Raw genomic sequence first — 14,454 nt, 5'->3', positions numbered from 1 at the left:
AAAGGGCTGCTCCCATGTAACTTAAAGGGATATACCCAACTGAAACACTTGCACAGTAAGTGTCCCCTAGAAGTGGATTCGATCTCTGGGACCTGCACCTATGTTCGGATCAAGGACTCCCAGCCACCTCCAGCCTGTAAATGTTCTAGATAGGTATACCCTATTAATGGACTTGAGGCCCTATTACACCAAGTGATTATTGGCCGTATTTGGCTGATTATTGGCTGTGACTGATCATAATCGCTTGATGTAATAGGTAATGATAAAAGGTAACGATCAGCCGGCATGCAAAATGTTGAAAGACAACGATCCCACTAGCGGCGGTCTGCTGGCCATCACTCCGTGCTCTCCCATGGACTACCTGGACGATCTAATATCGTCCTGACAGCTTGTCCCACAACTCCCCACGGCCATCCTGCTTGCTGTCTGTGCATGTAATAGCACCGGCAGCGAGCAGGGAATGAGGAACAAGTTAGACAGGTAGGCTCTTGCACAGGGGCGTAACTAGGATTCATTGGGCCCCATAGCAAGAAATTAGTCCTGGGACACGGGGGAGGGGGGTTGGCTCTGGGACACTAGGGGGGTGGGGGTGTCTCTGGGACACTGTACTGGGGAGGGCAGGTGCTTCTAGGGACACTGCATGGTGGGTGGGTGCTGCAGGGAACGCTGTAGGGAGGTGGGGGCTGCTGTACAGGAGGTGGGGGTGCTGTACACATACCTCCCAACTTTTGCAAAGAGCAAAGAGGGACATGTGCGCCGCGGTCCCCATAGCCACGCCCCCATAGCGGGCCTCCATAGCCACGCCCCCATAGTGACCCTCCATAGCCACGCTTCCATAGCGACCCTCCATAGCCACGCCCCCTAAGCGACCCTCCATAGCCACTCCCCTACAGTCACCACATGCTGCTGACTGAATAGTGCCCCATACAGTATCCAATCCCCCCAAAAATGCCCGATATAGTATCCAATCCCCCATTATAGTGCCCCACATAGTATCCAATCCCCCCAATAGTGCCCCACATAGTATCCAATCCCCCAATAGTGCCACACATAGTATCCAATCCCCATATAGTGCCCACATAGTATCCAATCCCCATATAGTGCCCCACATAGTAGCCAATCCCCATATAGTGCCCCACATAGTAGCCAATCCCCCATAGAGTGCCCCGCATAGTAGCCAATCCCCCATATAGTGCCCACATAGTAGCCAATCCCCCATATAGTGCCCCGCATAGTAGCCAATGCCCCCATATATGCCCTACATAGTAGCCAATGCCCCATATAGTGCCCACATAGTAGCCAATGCCCCCATATATGCCCCACATAGTAGCCAATTCCCCTATATAGTGCCCCACATAGTAGCCAATCCCCCCATATATGCCCCACATAGTAGCCAATGCCCCATATATGCCCCACATAGTAGCCAATCCCCCCATATAGTGCCCCACATAGAATCCAATCCCCCATATAGTAGCCAATCCCCCCATATAGTGCCCCACATAGTAGCCAATCCCCCCATATAGTGCCCCACATAGAATCCAATCCCCCATATAGTAGCCAATCCCCCCATATAGTGCCCCATATAGTAGCCAATCCCCCATATAGTGCCCCACATAGTAGCCAATCCCCCCATATAGTGCCCCACATAGTAGCCAATTCCCCCATATAGTGCCCCACATAGTATCCAATGCCTCATATAGTGCCCCACATAGTATCCAATGCCTCATATAGTGCCCCACATAGTAGCCAATCCCCCCATATAGTGCCCCACATAGTAGCCTTTCCCCCCACATAGTGCCCCACATAGTAGCCAATCCCCCATATAGTGCCCCACATAGTAGCCAATCCCCCCATATAGTGCCCACATAGTAGCCAATTCCCCCATATAGTGCCCCACATAGTATCCAATGCCTCATATAGTGCCCCACATAGTATCCAATGCCTCATATAGTGCCCCACATAGTAGCCAATACCCCCATATAGTGCCCCACATAGAATCCAATCCCCCATATAGTAGCCAATGCCCCCATATAGTGCCCAACATAGTAGCCAATCCCCATATAGTGCCCACATAGTAGCCAATGCCCCTATATAGTGCCCCACATAGTAGCCAATCCCCATATGGTGCCCACATAGTAGCCAATGCCCTATATAGTGCCCCACATAATAGCCAATCCCCCCATATAGTGGCCCACATAGTAGCCAATCCCCCCATATAGTGCCCCACATAGTAGCCAATCCCCCCATATAGTGCCCCACATAGTAGCCAATCCCCATATAGTGCCCCACATAGTAGCCAATCCCCCCATATAGTGCCCCACATAGTAGCCAATCCCCCATATAGTGCCCCATATAGTAGCCAATCCCCCATATAGCGCCCCACATAGTAGCCAATGCCCCCATATAGTGCCCACATAGTAGCCAATCCTCCATATAGCGCCCCATATAGTAGCCAATCCCCCTATATAGTAGCCAATCCCCCATATAGCGCCCCACATAGTAGCCAATCCCCCCATTTGTGTGGCCCAACCAGAAAAACAATAAACCAGTAACTCACCTGTCCGCCGGTCCCAGCAGCTCATCTCCCGGCAGAGCGCGCAGTCCCGTCATCCTCCGGGGCAGGCAGCGGGGTATACAGACACTGACTGTACCGGAAGTGATTCATGATGGAGGCTGCAGGTCACTTCCAGTACAGTCAGTGTCTGTATACCCCGCTGCCCGCCCTGGAGGATGACGGGAGTGCGCGCTCTTCCAGGAGAGGAGCTGCTGGGGCCGGCGGACAGGTGAGTTACTGGTTTATTGTTCTTTTGGTGGGGCCACATATAATGCGGGACACTGGGTGCTATTCCGGGACCGCGGGACAGCACCCCGAAAACGGAACTGTCCCGTGGAATTCGAGACGGTTGGGAGCTATGGCTGTACAGGAGGTGGGGGGCTGCTGGGGGGCTGTACGGGAGGCGCTGTACAGGAGGTGGAGGCTGCAGGAGACACACAGGAGGCGGGGGCGCAGGGGATGCTGTACGGGAGGTAGAGGGATGCACGGGATGCTGTAAGGGGGGCGGGGCCGCAGGGGCTGCTGTACAGGGGCTGCTGGGGACACTGTGTGATTGGCAAGGCCGGAAGACATTGGCTCCTGACCCTGTCAATCACAGCCCTGCATTTAGCTGTGAGCGCTCACCAGGAGCGCTCACAGGTAAAGTCTCTTCGTTCGGATGGGCATTTGAAGCACCCGGGAGGGCCGCTCAGCGGCCGGGTGCTGCAAGTGTCCATTACAGGATCCAGCACCGGGCCCCCTGATGTGGCGGGCCCCATAGCAGCCACTACGGCGGTAGTTCCGCCACTGCTCTTGCATACTCCTCAGCATCGGCCCATGTAATAGGGCTTTTAGACGCCCCTACTGTGGTGGTTGCTCGGAATATAGCTCATATAGTTGTACTGTCGTGATGCCAGTGCCAGAGGGGCACACAGGTATGGGGGCACACCTGCTTTTATTTTAGAGAAGCTGGCTATATCCTTTCTGCTGTGGTCGGTGACCGGCCTGGTTGCAAGGGGGTAAATTGGGCGCTTATCATGGTGGTCGGGAGTGGAATTGTGACCCACCCGGACTATCGGTACTGTCACCCACAGAAAGGGGAGATAACCCATACTGTGTATGTGCCAGAACAATAATCACTAATTCCTGTTACCATATATAAATCTTCTTTACTGATAGAATACTTTGTACAATAGCTGATAGCAGACTTTAGATGTGACAAAACAGAATCTGCGCTGAGACCCTCTAGGGTAAAAGACCTGGTTATGTAAGCTTCTAGCAACTTTGCTCTATCCAGTTCAGTTCCTCTTGTTATTAGGATACTGTCTTGCACTGTTAGAGATGTTCACGGCATGAGTTGGGGTGAGCTCTGTCCTCTCCTTTAGTGGTTAAAAACTGCATAGTGAGTAGATGTGCTGATTTCAAGAAACTGGTGTCTGCATCTCTCATGTGCGTTTATTCACTACCACCGACTAGACTACACTGCACACTAACTAGGTGTCGGGACCTAGCAAAGCCAAGGCCCAGCTGGACTACAGCAGGGACCGTCCTATCTTGTGTCTTTTGTCCACCAAGACTTACCAAGGTAAGACTCACTAAGTGTGGGCGTGTACTTCCTCTTCCCATGTGATAACTTCCTACAGGAGGTGTAATGTCCCTTGTGAGTGGTGGAGAAGAAAGTGCGAAGAAAAAGGAACACAGAGATAGGTGAAGAGAAAAGAGGGCTCTCATTGGTGAGCAAATTATAACAAACAATAACCCCCTAGTTACTACAGCTTTGCAATATACAAGTACATTTACATACAGTAGTGACATCTACTAGCAAAACTTAGGTACTACTTCATTACCACAAGGCAAAAGGTAAAAGCTGGACGGCACCACTACAGATCCACAGCAGAGATGAATCCCGGTGAACCACCAATCACGATCAGTCCAGGTGGTGCTCAATCAGAAAACAGATACACACAAAGTCCAACTGTATAAGCAATACGATGGCACTCACCAGCTACATGGAAAATTCCGGCTTTATTAGGCAGACATGGTGCAGGGGAGCAAAAGATCAGGCGACCGGTTTCACGGCAAGACGCAGCTTTGTCAAGCCCTGACAAATGCATTTTTATCATAAAAAAGCAGTTGGAAGCTCACCCCCCTGTCCCCATGGTTCTCTTATGGAGAGGGGAGGGGTTGGGGGAGGTGAGGCACCAAAACAGGACAGCAAAGAGTTAATTTACAGCTACATTACAGGGCTATCTCCTCTGAAGTCAGCACTGACCTCTCTGACCTCTGAATAGCAGCTTTCACACAGGTCCCGCTGTGTAATCCTTTGTTCTCTGTTCTCTCCTGGCGACTAATCTCCCTCCTATTGATTTCTGCAGGACGGACTTGGATTAAGAGCGTTTTGGTTTAAGAGCTCACAGTTTTTAAAAATTGCGACTTGGTTTAAGAGTATTTCTTTGGTTAAGGAGATCCCTGCTCTGGGTGGGAGGGCGAATGGGGGAGGGGAATGGTCTGCATAGCGGGGACTACAGCACTGTACTCTGACCCAGGATGTCTCCCTCACCTTTCAAATAATAGCAGATCTACTTCAGACTGGGGCTTGCACCAGGGGACAGGACGGTGGAGGTAATCTCTCCATAACTGTAACCCCTCTCTCCCCAGACAGAGAGGGGTTACTGCATGTAAGAAAGCACCCGAAGTGAATCGCAGTGTAATGGCAGGGTGCGCATGACAGGGATAGTCTGACTAGCAGGGTAAGAGTAAGTGGTTGCTGTGGAGACAGAGTAGGGTGAAATGCAGGGCAAGGGGAGGGGACAGAGGTTATAAGAGGCAAATGAAGCATGGGGGTAGTCAGTGTGAGCTGGTTGGTGAAAGTTAACACTTACCACAGCCATGTCGGACTTGGAAGCACTTCTCCAGCAGGTCAGGGAGACGGCTTTGCAGCGAGGGCCCAAATCGCTTACACAGCAACTGCTTGGGGGGATTCACCTGCACCTGAGGCTCCTGCAGGTGCATCTGGGAGGAGGGCCCGGGCTAGGAGGTCCCGGCCGCCGGCTCGGCTGAGCCCAGAAGTTACGCCGTGCGTCCAGTGCAGCAGGAGGAGCCCCGTTAGGGACCCTGCGGCCTCTCCGGCGGCTTCTCCATCCCCTGCCTGTACCGCCAGGAATCCCTGACAGCGAATGGAGGCGGCTGCGCCGGGGGAGCGACCTGCGCTCACCCCCACCCCTGGTCGGCGCGGTCTGAGGAGATCGGAGGTGGCTTCCCCTGCTGCTGAAGTTCCGGGAACAGGGCGGGTTCGGCGCGGATTGAGGAGGGTAAGTGGATCCCCTTCGCCTGCTCATTTGTGGCTCCGTTGATGGATTGCGGCTCCGTTGGTGGATTTGTGTGTTTCCCCCTTGGGCTTGGTCCCCTAGAAGGAAACAGGCAAGTTTAGGCTCATCCATCATTTATCGCACCCAGCGGGTGGGTCGGTCAATGATGGCATTGATCCGACTCTTTGTGCGGTGTCCTACACGTCGTTCGATGCTGCGTTGCGGTGGGTTCAGCTGTATGGCAGAGGTTGCCTGCTGGCGAAAACTGACATCGAGGCGGCGTTCCAGCTATTGCCGGTCCACCTGGACAGTTTTCGCATGCTGGGCTGTAGGTGGCAGGGACAGTACTTTATGGATCTGTGCCTCCCCATGGGATGTGCGATCTCATGCGCATATTTTGAACAGTTTACTACATTTTTGGAGTGGGTGGTGCAGCAGGAGGTGCAGGTGGAGTCTGTACTCCACTACCTTGATGACTTTCTGTTCTTGGGCTCGGCTGGGTCACGGGTGTGCACGATATTGCTCAGGACTATGGAGCGGGTGGCTTTGGCTTTTGGGGTGCCTTTGGCTCCTGAAAAAAACAAGGGCCCGGCTACGGTTATCAAGTTTCTAGGGATCAAAATTGATACCGAGCTCATGGAGTGCAGGCTGCTGGCGGAGAAGCTGTATGAGTTGGTGGGGGCAGTTGAGGACGCCTGTCTGTGGCGGAAACTTCGTCTGTGGGAGGTGCAGTCACTGTCGGGTCGCCTCAACTTTGCATGCCGGATCATGCCCATGGGGCAGGTCTTCTGCATGCGGTTGGCTGCTGCGGGGGTTAAGGGCCCGCACCATTACGTCCGGTTGCCTGGGGAGTTGCGGGAGGACTTGGAGATTTGGAGGTTTTTTTTGACAGCTTACAATAGGAGGTCTGTGATGATGGCGAGTGTGGTTTTGAACAGGGACATGGAGTTGTTTACCGACGCTTTGGGTAGTTTTGGATTTGGAGCATACTTTCAGGGACATTGGTGTGTGGGTAGCTGGCCAGAGGCATGGAAGGAAACAGGGTTAGTGCGTAATTTGACTCTGCTGTAACTTTTTAGTGGTGGCAACAGTGGTGTGGGGGGACATGTTCCGGAACCATAGAGTCCGTTTCTTTTGTGATAATCTGGGGGTGGTTCAGGCCATCAATGCGCAGACGGCGGATTCCCGCTGGTAGTGCGCCTGCTTCGGCAATCGGTGCTTAGGGGTTAGAACTGAATGCTCATATCACTGCTGTGCATGTGCTGTGCATGTGTGTATAATGGGGAAGCGAGCAACGGCCTGTCAGGTCAGCGCTTGCTTGCCTGCCCCTTGTTCCCAGCTCACTGTCTGTGCGTGTAATAGCAGTTGGAGGGGCCGTAGGGAGCAGCAGGAAGGGGTGCCTGGATGATCTTTAGATTTTGATATTTTTAAACATGTTGAAAGACCACGATCAGCCAACATCGTGCATGTCAGCTCATCGAATTTTGTTAACATGCGCTATTACATTGAACGATTATCAGCTGCAATGGCTGATAATTGGTCAAATATGGCCGACAATCGTTTGGTGTAATAGGGCCTTTACCCTCCTTGTTTTTCTTCAGCTCTGGACACTGCCTCACTCCTGTGAAGTTTGCTGGAAGACTCGACCATAGAAGACACCAAAACCTTTATCAGACAAATTCCAGAACATTTTAAGCAAATTTTAAATTTACAATGTGGTGCAATTGTTGTTAAAAAGCAGAACTCCCTGACCAGCGAATCATTGTCCCCTGAGGGTACAAACCCACACACCGTATACGCAGCAGATACGCAACAAATACGCAGCAGATTTGATGGTGAAGATTTGATGCTGTGTTCAGTTATTTAGATCTAATCTGCTGCGTATTTGCTGCGTGTTTGCTGCGTATTTGCTGCGTATCGCAGCAGTAAATACGCTGCTTATACGGTGTGTGGGTTTATACCCTGAAGGTACTTGGTGACTGTATGTGTTGACGATTACATTGTAGAATTGCTGAATGGAAAGTCCATAGTCATAAATCTTTTTGACAACATTTTGACAGAACAAAAGGGTGGTTAAGCTTGTAGACATGGAAATCAATGGCAAATTGCCCTGAACCATAACTTTTTTATGCGACAGAACTTCTGATGTCTATCATTGTTTATCATTAGAACATCTCTCCAAAAGTTGCGGTTTATACTAATGAAGTGTCATTGTTGTTATAAGTTTAAAAATTTAAGTAAACTTAAGTAAATTTAAAGTAGTAAATTTAAGTAGATGTGATATAAAGCATATTTGCAATTTACATTTATTTATTTAGTTAGTTATCATGCTGTAAAACAAAGCTATACTTACCAGAAATCCAGGTCCAGTCTCCTGAAGGCAAATTTTTAGACATGCACTTGTTGAAAGAAGAGACTAAACGCAGGAATTCCTGCCAGTACAGAGAGTCAAAGCTAAATGTGTACGTCAATCGCATTACTGTCCTCTCTCTGAGTGTACAGATGAGCAAGACCTCCTGTGTTTAGTCTCTTTTTTTTTCAAAGGCCTGTGTTTCCCATGATAACTAAAAAAAAAATTTATGTAAATTGGAAACTTACTTTATTTTATATCCCCTGTTGATTTAGATTTTGAAAATAATAACGACTGTGACACTTTAAGATCGAACAATCTATCAGTCATGTCTGTTAATATATTGTTCATCACAAGGCAGTGTTACTGAAATAGTTAGTATTTATGAAGTGGAAAGAACCAAAATTTCTGTTATTGAATAAATGAAAAGAGGTTTTTCATTCAGGACATTTTTTTAAAAGCCCTATTAGAAAAACACATTGTGCTTCATCTGTTAAGACCAAACCAGAGGTAATTACTCTACAAAAACAACTTACTGGAGAGAAAGACTGTAGGAAGGAGGCAGTGAGAGGCGGCGCTGCCTGTGTTCCTTTTTATCTCCACAAGAAGACTGGAAGTGTGCTAAGCTATCTACCATCATGAGAGAAAAAAATCCTATTAACATTAATTGGAGGATTTTAACTCCTCAAAGAAACGGTAATTGAATTGCATTGTCTTCTAAGTGATTAGGATTAATTGCTTCCGCCGTATCACTTTTCTGTTCATTATCTTCTGTAAGTGGGACAATTTTCTTGTTTCGCAGAGTTCATCCATCTAATACAAACCCTCCTGCTGGCCGTGTGCCGTCTGCCAAGGCAACAGTAACAGTGTCTGTCCAAGACCTGCGGAAGACTCACACGTGGCTCCCTGTAATATTGCTATTTACTTACTGGGGAATAGGGTCTTACAAAAGAATTGTTGTTTTGTCTTTGGAGATGCTGTAACATATGTATACTCTACAGTCACTCACAACTGCTCTTCTAAACAAAATAACTTAAACTACAAGGTTAAAGGCGTATTCCCATTAATGTTTGTGACAGGGATGGGGAACCATCGACCCTCCAGTTATTGCAAAACTACAATTTACATTGTGCCTGGAATTGTAGTTTTAAAACAGCTGGATCGCCAAAGGTTCCCCATCCCTGGTTTATGGCATGCCTATTGAAAGTTACCAGAACAGTGTACTAGAATAGATATATAGAGCAGGCTGAGAAGCTATAAGAAGTTGACAGTCCCCACAAATCTGTTACTGGGAGAATGTAGGGACCACAGAGTTTAGGTGGTTATCTAACAGACAATCCCATAGAACTCTGGGGGAGAGTGCTGTCTTAGGGCAATTTCACGCTGCGAATTTGCACCGAAATACGCTGCGGATCCCTTGCCTGTCATTTTCAATGAGAAGACTCAGATTACATACTTACAGTGGGATTGACATCCTGCTGCGAGTATGCAAGTGGCAGCCCCCTAAACCCCTACCAGCCAGAGCATACATTACCTGCTCTACGCTCTGGTTTGCTTCAGGGGTTCCCGGCTCAACGTCCCGCTCAGCCAATCAGTGTGCTACCCCGCCGCAGCTACTGATTGGCTGAGCGGGACATCCAGACGCAGGGAGCCCCCAAAGCAAGCTGGCACGTGGAGCAGATAAAGTATGCTCTGGCCGACGGGGGGTTAAGAGGGCTGCCACTTGCATACTCGCAGCAGGATGTCAATCCCGCTGCAAGTATGTAATCTATTTGAAAATGACAGGCAAGGGATCCTCAGCGGATTTTGCTGCAAATTCGCAGAGTGAAATTCGCTGTGGATCCGGTGTGTGTATCTAGCCTTAGGGCCAGTTCACACTGAGTAAACAGAGCGTAATCCCACGGAATCCCACCGCACTCAGTGTGCTGCTTTGAGCGAATGGGAGAGAGCACGCTCGTCTGATTCCTCTCCTCTCCGCTCAAAGAACTAATATGTTAGCACCATGAGCGGAGAGCGGCGGCAGCGGACAAGAGCGCGCCCTCTCATTCACTCAAAGCAGCACACTGAGCGTGGCGAGATTCCGAGGCGGAGAGCTCCGCAGCGGAATTACGCTGTGTTTTCTCACGGTGAACTGGCCCTTATAGTAAGAATGTTCTTTGTTGCCAATAGCAGCCAATCAGATCATGGCTTTCATTTTACCAGAGAACATTAATATTCAAATGCTGAACTGTGAATGGTTGCTATGAGCAAAAAAAGAACATTATTACAATAAGACTGCTTATTACTTACTATACAATAAGACTGCTTATTACTTACTATTGCAGACTGTACCAGCAGAATACTGATCTTACAGTACGTATAGTACTATGAAGTATAGTACTATAGTATTGCAGTGTACTACATAAGCATTCAAAAGATTTCTTGTACATGTTTTCTCAGAGGAAAATGTATATCACAGACATGTCTAAAGTTTTGTTCAGTCTTGGTCTGAGTATTCTGATAACTACTGATAGCAGCTAGGGGCTGCTCGGTAAAGAAAAGGGTCACATCGTGCCCCCCCTCTATACCCCCTTAACGCCACCACTACGCAAATGTACATTGTGGTGCGGAAAGGGGTTAAGTCAATAAGTGGAATAGGTGGAACGCATGAGCCAAATGAAGGTAGCCACTCACCTCACATGGGACTTGTGAAGTTTTTCTAGTGACAAATAAAAAAACAAAAACACATGACCTGTGCAAAGTATAACACACATATCAATTTTGTCTGAAGTGTCAACTTAGTTATAATTAATAATTCAAACTAATGTTTTTAAACATACACAACCCCTAGCACTTTTTTTTAACACTGTTACATTGATCATATATCATATTGATTGGTGTCTCTTTAAACACAACCTTTTGCAGATTTGTTATGCGCCTGATAAACTGTCCCCCATTTTCCCTCCACCCTCTTCTGGCAGTCGTATGTGTTACACCAGATGTTAGATAATCGAAGCTAATTATCCTTACATCTGGTTTTCTTAGAGATTGATTACCTAACATTTCAACCTCAACCAATTCCTTTTGTTTTCTTCCTGCTTTATTTCTTTTGTCTTCTTATATCCTGCTCATTTCTTTTTATCATTCCATATGAGAAATTTATACAATCTGTTAAAAGAAGCTGGTCCTTTGTTTTTATTAATTTATTGATAACTGGGTGTTTCTAGTTATCGGCATTTCCCTATCTAGACTTTTCAGTTTTCAATAGAAAGGAAACAAGCAGAGAACTATACAAAACAGCAAAGTGCTGGGAAATACAAATATTTAAACTCATCTACTTTAACTGTTTTTGACAAAAACGGCCTTAAAGTGTCCCTTTCACTTGAGAAAATTTTTGACATGTCATAGAGCCGTGACGGCAAACCTATGACACGCGTGTTAGCACCGACATACGCAGCCATAGCCACTGACACGTGGCTGCCATGCGGACGCATACAGAGAGGTATGTGGCCGCATGCAAGCTCCAAAACAGCCCTGCGGCCTTACAGTGCGGCCTGACCCCACCACGTATTCTCTGCCCCATGTACCGCCTGGATGCAGCTACTGTGATGTCACCTGGCACAGTAGCTATGTACGGCCGGCCACAGCAGTGCCGCGCTCCAGCCCTGTCTTGCTCCTGCCATCAGTGTGGTCTTCCGGCGCCACAGCCTGCATTCTGGACTGCAACAGTATTGTAAGTGTTTGTGGGGAGGGATGGGGGTTGGGTGATTGGTGTCAGGGGATGGGTCAGGTGCGGTAGTGTGTGTAGGGATGGGGCAAGGTGGGGTATTGCATCTGTGGGGATGGGGTCAGGTGGGGTAGTGTGTGTGTGTGGGGGGATGGGGTCAGGTGGGGTAGTGTGTGTGTGTATGGGGGGATGTCAGGTGGGGTACTGTGCGTAGGGATGGGGGTCAAGTGGGGTTGTGTGTATGTGTGTGTGGATGAGTCAGGTGGGGTAGTGTATGGGGAGGGATGTGGTCAGGTGGGGTTGTGTGTGTGAAAGGGTCAGGTAGGGTAGTGTATGGGGAGGGATTGGGTCAGGTGGGGTTGTGTGTGTGTGGGAGGATCAGGTAGGGTAGTGTATAGTGTATGCAATCCTTGATGATGTATGCAATCCTTGATCAACCGATCGAGGGTGCATACCATTGTGGGAGATGTGTGCATGTTGCTGGTTTGGAAGCCCAGATCCTGGATCTAAATGAGCAGCTGCGACGTTTGAGATACATTGGCAAACTGGAAAGGAGTCTGCTGCTCACTGAGCAAGCGCTCCAAGGGGTAGATGGGGGAGAGAGTGATAGTATGGAAGTACAGGAGGAAGAGGCAAGTAGTTGGGTCACAGTTAGAAAACGGGGTAGAGGGAAGAGTGTGAGGGAGACCAGTCATGATCTGGCACACCACAACAAGTTTGCCAAATTGGCGGATGAGGGGGATGTTGATTCAGGGGTGGCATTGCTGCAGCAGGACACTGCCTCTGAAAGCCAGGGGGGTGTCTGCTCCAGTAAGGTGGGAAACAGGAGTTCAGGGCAGGCCAGGCAGGTACTGGTAGTGGGGGACTCAATTATTAGGGGGACAGACAGGGCAATCTGTCACAAAGACCGGGATCGTCGAACGGTGTGTTGCCTTCCTGGCGCTCGAGTTCGTCACATCGCGGATTGGGCTGACAGATTACTGGGAGGGGCTGGCGATGACCCAGCAGTCATGGTGCACATTGGCACCAATGATAAAAATGATAATGGGTTAGAACAGTTACTAGTGACAAGAGGAAAGGGAATATGGACAAACATAATAAATGTATGTATACTAATGCTCGAAGCCTCACTAATAAAGCTGAGGAATTAGAACTCATAATGGTTGAAGAGAAATATGATATAGTGGGGATAAGCGAGACATGGCTGGATGAGAGTTATGACTGGGCTGTTAATATCCAGGGTTATAGTCTATTCAGAAATGACCGTAAAAATAGGAAAGGGGGAGGGGTCTGTCTATATGTTAAATCATGCCTTAAGCCCATTCTGCGGGAGGATATAAGTGATGATAATGTGGAATCTCTTTGGGTAGAAATAAGGGGAGGGACGAAGAATAATAAAATTCTTATAGGACTGAGTTATAAACCTCCAAGTATAGTGGAAGAGTCAGAAAATCTTCTTATAAGACAAATAGATGCGGCAGCGAAGCAGGGGGAAGTCATTATTATGGGGGACTTGCAGCTCCAGGAAGGGAAGCGTGTTTTTGGTCATAGTAAAAGATAATTACCTTTCCCAACTAGTACAGGAACCAACAAGAGGGGGGGGGCCCTTCTGGACCTGATCTTATCCAATAGGCCAGACAGAATATCAAAAATAGAGGTGGGGGGTCACCTAGGTAATAGTGACCATAATATAGTAAGTTTTCAATTATCCTTCAATAAAATAATTAGCAGAGGGGCTACAAAAACATAAAATTTCAGGAAAGCTAATTTCCAAAAACTAAGAGAGGACCTTGGGAACATAGACTGGGACAATGCCTTCAGAAATAAAAGTACACAAGAGAAATGGAACATATTTAAGAGCATCCTGGGTAAATCATGTGAACGGCACATACCATATGTGAATAAAAGTAGTAGAAATAAGAGAAATCCAATGTGGTTAACTTCAGCTGTAAGGGGTGCAATAAATGATAAGAAACAAGCATTCAGACTACTAAAACAAGAAGGTAGTGGGGAAGCATTGAGCAACTATAGACAGAAGAATAGAATGTGTAAAAAGCAAATAAAAGAAGCAAAAATAGCAACAGAAAGAAGGATAGCCACAGAAAGTAAAACGAATCCCAAAATGTTCTTAACTTATATAAACAACAAAAGACTTAAAACTGAAAATGTTGGTCCCCTCAAAAATAATCTGGGTGTAATGGTGGAGGGGGAAGAGGAAAAGGCCAATCTACTAAATACATTCCTCTCTACTGTATTCACAGAGGAGAATCCCATAACAGACGACATGACTAGGGATAATATAAATCCTCCCATAAATCTCACCTGCCTAACACAACAATAAGTGGGGAGACGCCTTAAAAACATTAAAATCCATAAGTCACCGGGCCCAGAAGGTATCCATCCTAGAGTTTTGCAAGAATTAAATACTGTGTTAGACAGACCGTTATTCCTAATATTTAAAGATTCTATTACGACAGGGATTGTTCCACAGGACTGGCGCATAGCTAATGTGTTACCAATATTCAAGAAGGGGTCAAGGAGTGATCCTGGAAACTAC

This window comes from Dendropsophus ebraccatus, chromosome 9 (assembly GCF_027789765.1).
Source record: "Dendropsophus ebraccatus isolate aDenEbr1 chromosome 9, aDenEbr1.pat, whole genome shotgun sequence".
NCBI lineage: Eukaryota > Metazoa > Chordata > Amphibia > Anura > Hylidae > Dendropsophus > Dendropsophus ebraccatus.
This window is presented reverse-complemented; position numbering follows the sequence as displayed.